Source organism: Coregonus clupeaformis, chromosome 16 (assembly GCF_020615455.1).
Source record: "Coregonus clupeaformis isolate EN_2021a chromosome 16, ASM2061545v1, whole genome shotgun sequence".
Classification (NCBI taxonomy): Eukaryota; Metazoa; Chordata; class Actinopteri; order Salmoniformes; family Salmonidae; genus Coregonus; species Coregonus clupeaformis.
In genome coordinates this window covers 12,501,258-12,515,015 of record NC_059207.1, presented here as the reverse complement: position 1 = coordinate 12,515,015, position 13,758 = coordinate 12,501,258, and positions in this window count along the sequence as shown.

The following is a 13,758-nucleotide window of genomic DNA, read 5'->3' as shown; positions in this document are numbered from 1 at the left end:
AAGAACAAATTCTTATTTACAATGATGGCCTACCCCGGCGACACTGGGCCAATTGTGCACCACCCTATGGGACTCCCAATCACAGCTGGATTGTGATACAGCCTGGAATCGAACCAGGGTCTGTAGTGACGCCTCTAGCACAGATATGCAGTGCCTTAGACCGCTGCACCACTCAGGAGCCCAATGTAAATACAAAAATGTTTATTTATTTTCCCTTTTGTACTTTAACGATTTGCACATCGTTACAACACTGAATATAGACATAATATGACATTTGAAATGTCTCTATTATTTTGGAACTTGTGAGTGTAATATTTACTGTTCACTTTTTATTGTTTATTTCACTTTTGTTTATCCATTTCACTTGCTTTGGCAATGTAAACATATGTTTCCCATGCCAATAAAGCCCCTTGAATTGAAATGAATTGAGAGCGCAAGAGAGAGAGAGAGAGAGAGAGAGAGAGAGAGAGAAAGAGAGAGAGGTGGAGGGAGATCAATAGATGTTATATTAGTGTGACAATTGGTTAAACTTTACCCTTACAGAGACCAGAGCCCAGGTGCCTACCTTTACCCTTACAGAGACCAGAGCCCAGGTGCCCACCTTTACCCTTACAGAGACCAGAGCCCAGGTGCCCACCTTTACCCTTACAGAGATCAGAGCCCAGGTGCCCACCTTTACCCTTACAGAGCCCAGAGCCCAGGTGCCTACCTTTACCCTTACAGAGACCAGAGCCCAGGTGCCCACCTTTACCCTTACAGAGATCAGAGCCCAGGTGCCCACCTTTACCCTTACAGAGACCAGAGCCCAGGTGCCTACCTTTACCCTTACAGAGACCAGAGCCCAGGTGCCCACCTTTACCCTTACAGTGACCAGAGCCCAGGTGCCCACCTTTACCCTTACAGAGACCAGAGCCCAGGTGCCTACCTTTACCCTTACAGAGACCAGAGCCCAGGTGCCTACCTTTACCCTTACAGAGACCAGAGCCCAGGTGCCTACCTTTACCCTTATAGAGACCAGAGCCCAGGTGCCTACCTTTACCCTTACAGAGACCAGAGCCCAGGTGCCTACCTTTACCCTTACAGAGACCAGAGCCCAGGTGCCTACCTTTACCCTTACAGAGACCAGAGCCCAGGTGCCTACCTTTACTCTTACAGAGACCAGAGCCCAGGTGCCTACCTTTACCCTTACAGAGACCAGAGCCCAGGTGCCTACCTTTACCCTTACAGAGACCAGAGCCCAGGTGCCTACCTTTACCCTTACAGAGACCAGAGCCCAGGTGCCTACCTTTACCCTTACAGAGACCAGAGCCCAGTTCCCCTTATTACTCAGGCTTCTGTTCAGGTGAGAATGTTTGAAAAAGAGACAGTCGCTGTGGTCACACTAGAATAAGGAAGCTAGTGCCAGACATGGTAGTGTCCCCCAGTAGCCAGCCAATCTGCCTGGGGCAGTAACACCCTACCTCACCTCTGAAACAAATTCTGTTAGCACATTGCTAATTTCCTGTGATAAGAAAAAGACACATCGACCCTAATTAGAACCAGTTGAAAGGAAGCAACAATTATTTCCTGTCAAAATGGCCAATTCAGACTAGAGATAGACTGACGAGAGACATCGCTCCTTCCAGTCACTGAGAGCCAAGTGAAAACCATATTCCACCACACATCGGTTATCAAACACTCACACACCCAGACACAGACACACACGCTGCCGTGGCCTGACTATTTAAACCTGCCACTAATACATTTATATTTACTGCCTGCATTGAAGACATAAAAATTATGTCTCCAATAAACCAGGCACACACATTTCAAAAGCTCTTTCAGGGTATGTTAAAGCAATATAGTATGCAATTTTCCAAAGTGGATTACAAATTTCACATTCAGGTTTTATTGCACATTAAGATAACTTAACCACATGTAAATGTTCTGCATAAATGGGAAATATGTGCTGCTTAATCTGCTATTTTTCATTTTTTAAGAAACATTTTACAAACCCTGCCTAGTGTGTGACCGTGCTTGCGGTCGGATGCCAAGCAGTTGCCATACCAAGCGGTGATGCAGCCAGTCAAGATGCTCTCAACGGTGCAGCTGAGGGCCCATGCCATGCTTTTCAGCCTCCTGAGGGGGAAGAGGCATTGTCGTGCCTTCTTCAGGACTGTGTGGGTGTGTGTGGACCATGTTAATGCCTTAGTGATGTGGACACCGAAGAACTTAAAGCTGTCGACCCGCTCCACTATAGCCCCATCGATGTGGATGGGGGCGTGCACGTCCCTCCGTTTCCTGTAGTCCACGATCAGCTCCTTTGTCTTTCTGACGTTGAGGGAAGGTTGTTGTCCTTGCACCACACTGATTTCTTACTGACCCTGTGTATGACAAATACTGATAGTCTAGTACAGAGAGGCCATAGTTGGTCTCATCCAGGATCAACCCTCTAGAGGTCATAGATAGTCTCATCCAGGATCAACCCTCTAGAGGTTATAGATAGTCTCATCCAGGATCAACCCTCTAGAGGCCATAGTTAGTCTCATCCAGGATCAACCCTCTAGAGGTTATAGATAGTCTCATCCAGGATCAACCCTCTAGTCCTCACCTCGTATGTTCTTCATGTAGATCAGGAAAGCAAAGGCTAACTTTTTCAAACAGAAATTTGCATCCTGTAGCACTAACTCCAAAAAGTTTTGGGACACTGTAAAGTCCATGGAGAATAAGAGCACTTCCTCCCAGCTGCCCACTGCACTGAGGCTAGGAAACACTATCACCACCGATAAATCTACAATAATCGAAAATTTCAACAAGCATTTTACTACGGCTGGCCATGCTTTCCACCTGGCTACCACTACCCCGGCCACCAGCTCTGCACCCTCCGCTGCAACTTGCCCATGCTCCCCCCCCCGCTTCTCCTTCACACAAATTCAGACAGCTGATGTCCTGAAAGAGCTGTAAAATCTGGACCCCTACAAATCAGCTGGGCTAGACAATCTGGACCCTTTCTTTCTAAAACTAGCCGCCGAAATTGTCGCAACCCCTATTACTAGCCTGTTCAACCTCTCTTTCGTAATGTCTGAGATCCCCAGAGATTGGAAAACTGTTCAAAGGGGGTGACACTCTAGATCCAAACTGTTACAGACCTATATCCATCCTGCCCTGCCTTTCGAAAGTATTTGAAAGCCAAGTTAACAAACAGATCACCGACCATTTCGAATCCCACCGTACCTTCTCCGCTATGCAATCCGGTTTCCGAGCTGGTCATGGGTGCACTTCAGCCACGCTCAAGGTCCTAAACGATATTATAACCGCGATCGATAATAGACAGTACTGTGCAGCCGTCTTCATCGACCTGGCCAAGGCTTTCGACTCTGTCAACCACCGCATTCTTATTGGCAGACTAAATAGCCTTGGTTTCTCAAATGACTGCCTCGCCTGGTTCACCAACTACTTCTCAGATAGAGTTCAATATGTCAAATCGGAGGGCCTGTTGTCTGGACCTATGGCAGTCTCTATGGGAGTGCCACAGGGTTCAATTCTTGGGCAGACTCTTTTTTCTGTGTATATAAATGATGTCGCTCTTGCTGCTGGTGACTCTCAGATCCACCTCTACGCAGACGACACCATTTTGTATACATCTGGCCCTTCATTGGACACTGTGTTAACAAACCTCCAAACGAGCTTCAATGCCATACAACACTCCTTCAGTAGCCTCCAACTGCTCTTAAACACTAGTAAAACTAAATGCATGCTCTTCAATCGAACGCTGCTGGCACCCGCCCACCCGACTAGAATCACTACTCTCGACGGGTCTGACCTAGAGTATGTGGACAACTACAAATACCTAGGTGTCTGGTTAGACTGTAAACTCTCCTTCCAGACTCACATTAAGAATCTCCAATCCAAAGTTAAATCTAGAATCAGCTTCCTATTTCGCAACAAAGCCTCCTTCACTCATGCTGCCAAACATGCCCTCGTAAAACTGACTATCCTACCGATCCTTGACTTCGGCGATGTCATTTACAAAATAGCCTCCAACACTCTACTCAGCAAATTGGATGTAGTCTATCACAGTGCCATCCGTTTTGTCTCCAAAGCCCCATACACTACCCACCACTGTGACCTGTACGCTCTTGTTGGCTGGTCCTCACTACATGTTCGTCGTCAAACCCACTGGCTCCAGGCCATCTATAAATCACTGCTAGGCAAATCCCCGCCTTATCTTAGCTCATTGGTCACCATAGCAGCACCCACCCGTAGTCTGCGCTCCAGCAGGTATATCTCACTGGTCATCCCCAAAGCCAACACCTCCTTTGGCCGCCATTCCTTCCAGTTCTCTGCTGCCAATGACTGGAACGAATTGCAAAAATCTCTGAAGCCGGAGACTCTTATCTCCCTCACTTTAAGCATCAGTTATCAGAGCACCTTACCGATCACTGCACCTGTAGACAGCCCATCTGAAATTAGCCCACCCAACTACCTCATCCCTATATTGTTATTTATTTTGCTATTTTGCACCCCAGTATCTCTATTTGCACATAATCTCTTGCACATCTATCATTCCAGTGTTAATACTAATTGTAATTATTTTGCACTATAGCCTATGCCTTACCTCCATAACTTGCTACATTTGCACACACTGTATATATATTTTCTGTTGTATTTTTTGACTTTATGTTTTTTTTTACCCCATATGTAACTCTGTGTTGTTGTTTTTATCGCACTGCTTTGCTTTATCTTGGCCAGGTCGCAGTTGTAAATGAGAACTTGTTCACAACTGGCTTACCTGGTTAAATAAAGGTGAAATAAAAAATAAATAAATAAAAATCTGAAAATAATTTGGATAGGCATGGGCAATATGGTTAAACTACCACCTCACCCTCTCATAGATTCAGTGGAATATTTGGCATAATAAACTTCTACATATGCTTTCAGATCTACACAAGTGCCTGGGGCTGGGGGTATAGACTATGGGTTGTTTCCAGACCCCCCTCTCTATTCCTTACATTAACATATTCACAGGGAAAAAGCAGGCTAAGCCTGATGTTGTTCCAGAGAACAGTCATATGGGAAAGGTCAGATCAATGAAGTGCTAAGCATGCCTCATAAGCAATGCATAGAAAAAGCTTGTTTTAAATAATAACATTTTATAGATCACCTAAAGACATAACTGCAGCAGGCTGGCTGAGACTGAATCTAAACGCGCTGAGAATTCAAATGGAGCCCGAACTCAATATGTTGACTACAGTTCATTTAATGAAACACTGGCATTTCCACCGAAGCACTAAGCGAGCAACGCTCGTATCGAACAAGAGGCAATTCCTCGAACGAGAAAATGCAATGTAGGAGCAGTAAATGTATCCAGGTTGGAAATTAAGTCTATGACTTGCCTGATGTTACATCTGTGGGGTACCCACTTTCATTCAGTCACTCTGGTAGACAAGGCGTAACGTAGAAAACCTTGTCTGCCTGACACTGTGCAGTAGTGTAAATGTAATGGAACAATGTGGGTGCCACTTCACTGACTCTATGCTGAGCAAAAGAAGGAAAGAATCGGACCACTGATCACAAACTCTTCTAAATTCAACAGATTTAAAAAAGAAAAGAAAAAAAGAAGGAGAAGAAGAAGAAGAAGAAGAAGAAGAAGAAGAAGAAGTAGAAGAAGTAGAAGAAGAAGAAGAAGAAGAAGAAGAAGAAGAAGAAGAAGTGGCGCAGTGGTAGCTTCATCGCAGTGCTAGCTGTGCCACTAGAGATCCTGGTTCGAATCGAGGCTCTGTCGTAGCTGGCCGCGACCGGGAGACCCGTGGGGCGGCGCACAATTGGCCCAGCGTCATCCAGGGTAGGGGAGGGAATTGCCGGCATGGATGTAGCTCAGTTGGTAGAGCATGACGTTTGCAACGCCAGGGTTGTGGGTTTGTTTCCCACGGGGGACCAGTATGAAAAATAAGTAATGTATGCACTCACTAACTGTAAGTCGCTCTGGATAAGAGCGTTTGCTAAATGACTGAAATTTAAATTCAAGAACAAGAAAACAGAGCTAAAGTGGCAAATATATTCTAATGTTTTTGATAGTAGATTTGCTGTTGAACAATTTTTTAATTTTTTATTTAAGGTCTCTGATATGGTAAATGTTTAAGTGCCAAGCTTTCTAGGTGAAGACTAGTGTTAGCATAAGGAAGTTATGTTTGACTAAAGAGACGGTCAGTGGCAGGGTTAAGGACAGTGGAGATAGGAAGGATTAAGGTTTAGGGTCAGGGTTAGGCTAAACTGAGATGGCTGCACTGAGCAAGCAAAATGTTGTCTTTTTCTAACCGTTAGCAGAAGTTCTATCCACCACCTATTGATTTCAATATGGAGCTGATGAAAGCTCCACTTCATGTATTTACCCCCAGCTAGTGACTCAATGTCCTCCCACTTTAACATGCCGGTTATAACCAGTTCCATATACACTCCATCTCTCTTTCTCTTACTCTTTCTCTCACACTCACTCAAACATGCATGCGTTCAAATACACAGCTACCCTGTAAACAAACACACACACACACACATGCACACGCACACGCACATGCACACGCACGCACACGCACACACACACACACACACACACACACACACACACACACACACACACACACACACACACACAGACACACACACACACACACACACTCCTATTGATTGGACTGTGAGAGTGAATGGATTGCGTCTCCCTGCCACACAGCACAGACAGCCATTGGCTCAAAGCTCTGTCTTTCTTCTCTCTCCCCGACCATTGTCCCGCCTCCCACAGCTGAGTAAAAACATGGAGACTGAATGAGTCAGAGCCGACCCATTCATTACCTCCTCCGTTTCCCTCAGTAAGATGTATGTGTGAGCGCCCCTTAAAACCCAGTTGAAAATGACGTGTTGTATTTCTCCGACCGCGATGTATGACACAGGGACCTGGCATCCTGCCTGGTTACTACTTAAAGGATTGTCATTGGGGGAAAAATACATTTCTATAACTAGACAGAAGTCAATGTTTTCATGTTCTAATACAATCATTCTGACAATTTAATGTCTCATCACTGGGATTATGTACAAATGATCAAAATAAGCTCCATCCATCACAAATCTATCAGACTGTAGTAGTGTCCTCTGGCTACAGATCTTCCCACAGTGAGAGAACTCAGTTAGGCTCTGCTCAGCTGCAAGCCAGTGCCCATATTTAACTATATAGCATCTCAGAGTAGGAGTGCTGATCTAGGATCAGTTTAGCCTTTTAGATCATAATGTATACGATTATATATACAGGGGGAACCTGATCCTAGATCAACACTCTGAGACACTTTCTAAATACGAGCCCTGTAGTGATCTTCCATCTTGTCCTCTTTGGTGTGTGGGCTCTTGTGTACATTTGCATGTCATCCCATTATGTCTGGAAGTGTGAGAGCCTGCATCTGCTTAGAAGCAGGCCCGGGGTTGGATTAGAGCTCATCAGTGTTAGAAGCAGGCCTGGGGTATGGATTAGAGCTCATCAGTTTTAGAAGCAGGCCCAGGGTTGGTTTAGAGCTCATCGGTGTTAGAAGCAGGCCAGGGGTTAGATTAGAGCTCATCAGTGTTAGAAGCAGGCCCGGGGTTGGATTAGAGCTCATCAGTGTTAGAAGCAGGGCCGGGGTTGGATTAGAGCTCATCAGTGTTAGAAGCAGGCCCGGGGTTGGATTAGAGCTCATCAGTGTTAGAAGCAGGGCCGGGGTTGGTTTAGAGCTCATCGGTGTTAGAAGCAGGCCCGGGGTTGGATTAGAGCTCATCAGTGTTAGAAGCAGGCCCAGGGTTGGTTTAGAGCTCATCGGTGTTAGAAGCAGGGCCGGGGTTGGATTAGAGCTCATCAGTGTTAGAAGCAGGCCAGGGGTTAGATTAGAGCTCATCAGCGTTAGAAGCAGGCCCGGGGTTGGATTAGAGCTCATCAGTGTTAGAAGCAGGCCAGGGGTTAGATTAGAGCTCATCAGCGTTAGAAGCAGGCCCAGGGTTTCCACCCTACCATTATTATTGGCCTGATGACTCCTACTGCTCAATAGGAACAGCATCACTATCGACAGGCCAAACCACTATGTCCATCTAGAGAGGATGCCACACAAATACACCAACAGACACACACCCACACGTGCACACACACGCACATACACACGCACGGACACACACGCACACATAGACATGTGCACACGCACGCACGTATGCATGCACGCAGGCAAACACACACACACACACATACACACACGCACACACACACACACACAGACACACACACACTTGAGGGTGGTCTATGACCAAATTTGGGTCTGGATTTGGGCAGTGGCCTAGATCTAGGATATATTCCAGTCCTGGTCTGAGTGTGTGTGTGTGTGTGTGTGTGTGTGTGTGTGTGTGCCAAATTGAGCAGAGGAGGTAATGAGCGGTCATTATTCCCACTTTAAAAGTTCAAATCAGGGTGAAGCAGCCCGGTCTATAATCCAGCCCTGTGTGTGTGAGTCAGTTCCAGACGCTTCTCTGAAAGGGCACGCATGCCGCTGCTGATCACCACAGGAGATAGTGGAGAGAGAGGGTGACTTCATGCTGTCCCTCGTGGGTCACAATTAGGCTGCTGTGTCGCTCCCTCTGTCCCTCTGTCACTCTGTCCCTGCTCCCACTGCCATTTGGTCTCTAAGTCAATTAGGAGTGGACGGAAGGCTGTGCTAAGGGCCAGACAGACTGGTAGAGCTCACTGGCACCAGGTTACCCTGTCCTCGACCCTGTTATCACATAGTTAACCCACCTCTGTCTCCACTGGGAACAGAACATGGGTATAGTTCTAGGTCTGATAATCAGCTTGTATTGTATAGTCACTGGGTCTAGGTATAATGTCAAACTGACTGACTGATTATAGTTTAAGACAGTCACCGGCAAAATTATTGGCACCCTTGATAAAGATGAGCAAAAAATACATATTGTATGAAACAAAAAAAAGGGAGGTCCCACTTTATTTGGATAGTCTGCATAGTCCAGATAGATGCTCTACAGATGGTCATACTATTAACAAACTATCTGTTATTAAGCAACTGATTACTAAGGTTACAGTTAGGGTTAGGTTTAGAATAAGGGTTAGGTTCCAGGTTAGGGCCAGGGTTAGGGTAAGGGTTAAGTTTAGGGTTAGGATAAGGGTTAAGGTTAGGGTTAGGAGATAGTTGAAATGTTACTGATAGTCTGTAGATAGTCTGTAGAACATCTACAGATGGACTATCTAAATAAAGTGTTAGCCTTTCTCAAAAAGATAGGTGTCAGAATTATTGGCACCCCTATTTTCAATACTTTATGAGACTGGAGAACACATGGGGAGGGATCTTAGACCATTTCTCCATGTGAATAGGATGACATGAATAGCACAATAGTGACACTATCGGACACAAATTAAGATACAATTGTTGTGAAGGGAAGCTTACAAAAGACCTGTACATACTGTACATTGCACTAAAGATAAAGAGAGTGTAAAGTTATTTGGATCCCCCAGTGTACAGGGTTAACCATTTTTTAGACACAATCTGTCTGTCACCATCTCCAGACATAATTAAAAAAAAAATCTCACCTCAATCATGTGCTACAGCCCAGACCGCTGGTTCTTTCTTTTACGATTGGACGACGAAAACAATACGATTTCTATCTCTAATGCTATTACCAGTCGTAATATGGTTTGTGCTCGTCTGGTTTACCTTGGCATGGGCAGAAACCACTTTATTAGGTTTAAGACCTTTGCTTTTCTACTTTCCCTGTTGCAACTGATATAAAGAGCTCCTAAACCCCTGAGAGAAATTGACCAGCGCAGGAAAACTACCAACGTTCTCTTTCTACTCGCTAAAACCCATTGTTATCTTTCAGGAGGGAACCATTATTTCCCCCTGTGTTGGTGTGGCAGCGCGTGGCTGATTATGGGGGGAGTCTTAATCAGGTGGCGCAGGGTTCCTCCAGGCCCCAGGGGCCAGCGCTCTGCTACTTCCTGTCACAGCACACTGAGAAACAATCAATCATGAGAACGGCTACAGAGACACAGGAGAGAGAGAGAGAGAGAGAGAGAGAGAGAGAGAGAGAGAGAGAGAGAGAGAGAGAGAGAGAGAGAGAGAGAGAGAGAGAGAGAGAGAGAGAGAGAGAGAGAGAGAGAGAGAGAGAGAGGAGAGAGAGAGAGAGAGAGAGAGAGAGAGAGAGAGAGAGAGAGAGCGAGAGAGAAGAGGAGGGAGAGTAGGAGAGAGAGAGAGCAGAAGAGAGAGCGAGAGAGAGAGAATGATAGGGAGAGGAGAACAGACTTGAGGCCATTTATGAACATGTAAAGCCACTTCAGTAAATGAGAGAAGAGGAGTATGAAGGTCAAGGCCACGTGGGCCGCTGTATCAGTTCACGTCAGATATCCTCATCATACTACTCTGTAGCCTTCACCTACATGTCTGTTTCACTGTCCTGGCCCAGCCTCCATCTCTGTAACATTGTAAAAGTGATCTGTTTTGATCTGCTGTGGTTTCTACAAGCTGCGGCCTCTGAGTTCAAGCGCACAGAGGAAGTGAGAGGAAGAGAGGGATTGAGATAGATCTCTTTTAAAAGTCTCTGGGCTCTCTCTAAGGGCAGTGTCATGATGCGGCTCTTTAAAACAAGGCCTAAATGAAAGGCCAGAACACTCCTCAATGACAGGTGGGATTCCTTGTCTAACAGAGGAGGAGTTACACGACAGGGCCTGAGAGGAGAGCCAGTCCAACTATACCATCTAACACAAGCAAGCACCCACACACTCACACATACTCACGCACATGCACACACAGACACACACACACACACACACGCACACACGCATGCACACACAATCATATAAAGAGGGTTTCCTGCCTTGTGGAGCAGATCAGTTGAAATAGACAAACAGCAGATCCCATAAAGGTGATTTATAGTATTTAAAAAGATGTGCGTTCTTGGTGTGCCATGAAGGATATTAAGTGCTCAAAGGGAGGGCTTGGACACACAACTTCCCACAAACCTTTAATCTCTAACAAAAAAACAAAAATAAATACGGGACGGAGTGTAGGAGTAAGGAGCTGTGTGTGTTTGTGTCTGTGTTTGTTGAGGTGGGTGGAGCAGGGGTTGGGGTTCAATGTTGTTTTTGCTTTGCCTGTCTTGGGACGGCCCGAAAGTGGAATGTTTTTGGGGCTCACCTCTTGCCCCATCCCCAGGAGCAGACATTCCCTCCATCTGAAAAAAATGGATTAAGAGAGAAAGAAAAGGAGAGGGAGAGAAAAAATGTAATGATAAACACAAGCCTGAGGTACAAAAAGAGAGCAAAAAAACTAAGGAAGGGAAATTCGCTCCTGACAAAAGTGTCTCAAGTATCATACATCAAACACTTCTTATTTCTCCTAGTGTTTGTGATTGCACATGACTGCAAACAAGTCTTTGATACAAATCTGAAGAAAGATGAGAGTGATCGGGCTGCCTTTAAAGATCATCAATCATGCCCAGTAAACTCTAATATTATTAGTTGAAGTAAAGCTGTACTCTTCCGAGTGGCGCAGTGGTCTAAGGCAATGCATCTCAGCGCTTGAGGTGTCACTACAGACCCTCTGGTTCAATTCCAGGCTGTATCACAACCGGCCGTGATTGGGAGTCCCATAGGGCGTCGCACAATTGGCCAGTGTAGGCCGTCATTGTAAATAAGAATTAGTTCTTAACTGACTTGCCTAGTAAAATGAAGGCTACAATTTTTTTTTTTTTATGGTGAAGGGGGTGTTCCCATAGTGTTTCAACTAGCACAGCAGTGGATAGATACATAGATAGATAGATAGATAGATAGATAGATAGATAGATAGATAGATAGATAGATAGATAGATAGATAGATAGATAGATAGATAGATAGATAGATAGATAGATAGATAGATAGATAGATAGATAGATAGATAGATAGATAGATAGATAGATAGATAGATAGATAGATAGATAGATAGATAGATAGATAGATAGATAGATAGATAGATAGATAGATAGATAGATAGATAGATAGATAGATAGATAGATAGATAGATAGATAGATAGATAGATAGATAGATAGATAGATAGATAGATAGATAGATAGATAGATAGATAGATAGATAGATGATAGATAGATAGATAGATAGATAGATAGATAGATAGATAGATAGATAGATAGATAGATAGATAGATAGATAGATAGATAGATAGATAGATAGATAGATAGATAGATAGATAGATAGATAGATAGATAGATAGATAGATAGATAGATAGATAGATAGATAGATAGATAGATAGATAGATAGATAGATAGATAGATAGATAGATAGATAGATAGATAGATAGATAGATAGATAGATAGATAGATAGATAGATAGATAGATAGATAGATAGATAGATAGATAGATAGATAGATAGATAGATAGATAGATAGATAGATAGATAGATAGATAGATAGATAGATAGATGAGTAGGAGTGTGTGACTGTGTGAGAACATGGTTTAAAACCTCACTTAAAATAGTGTTAGTTATTAGTGAATCATTGTGGGTGTTTTATTTAAAAAATATATTTCTACTAAGCTAACATATGGAAATGTTTTAAGATGGTCATACCATGGATCAAATTAGCTGTTTGATTTAGAATTTTAGGACCCCTGTAGGTATAGAAAATATATACAGTGGGGAAAAAAGTATTTAGTCAGCCACCAATTGTGCAAGTTCTCCCACTTAAAAAGATGAGAGAGGCCTGTAATTTTCATCATAGGTACACGTCAACTATGACAGACAAAATGAGAAAAAAAAATCCAGAAAATCACATTGTAGGATTTTGTATAAATTTATTTGCAAATTATGGTGGAAAATAAGTATTTGGTCAATAACAAAAGTTTCTCAATACTTTGTTATATACCCTTTGTTGGCAATGACACAGGTCAAACGTTTTCTGTAAGTCTTCACAAGGTTTTCACACACTGTTGCTGGTATTTTGGCCCATTCCTCCATGCAGATCTCCTCTAGAGCAGTGATGTTTTGGGGCTGTCGCTGGGCAACACAGACTTTCAACTCCCTCCAAAGATTTTCTATGAGGTTGAGATTTGGAGACTGGCTAGGCCACTCCAGGACCTTGAAATGCTTCTTACGAAGCCACTCCTTCGTTGCGCGGGCGGTGTGTTTGGGATCATTGTCATGCTGAAAGACCCAGCCACGTTTCATCTTCAATGCCCTTGCTGATGGAAGGAGGTTTTCACTCAAAATCTCACGATACATGGCCCCATTCATTCTTTCCTTTACACGGATCAGTCGTCCTGGTCCCTTTGCAGAAAAACAGCCCCATAGCATGATGTTTCCACCCCCCATGCTTCACAGTAGGTATGGTGTTCTTTGGATGCAACTCAGCATTCTTTGTCCTCCAAACACGACGAGTTGAGTTTTTACCAAAAAGTTATATTTTGGTTTCATCTGACCATATGACATTCTCCCAATCCTCTTCTGGATCATCCAAATGCACTCTAGCAAACTTCAGACGGGCCTGGACATGTACTGGCTTAAGCAGGGGGACACGTCTGGCATTGCAGGATTTGAGTCCCTGGCGGCGTAGTGTGTTACTGATGGTAGGCTTTGTTACTTTGGTCCCAGCTCTCTGCAGGTCATTCACTAGGTCCCCCCGTGTGGCTCTGGGATTTTTGCTCACCGTTCTTGTGATCATTTTGACCCCACTGGGTGAGACCTTGCGTGGAGCCCCAGATCGAGGGAGATTATCAGT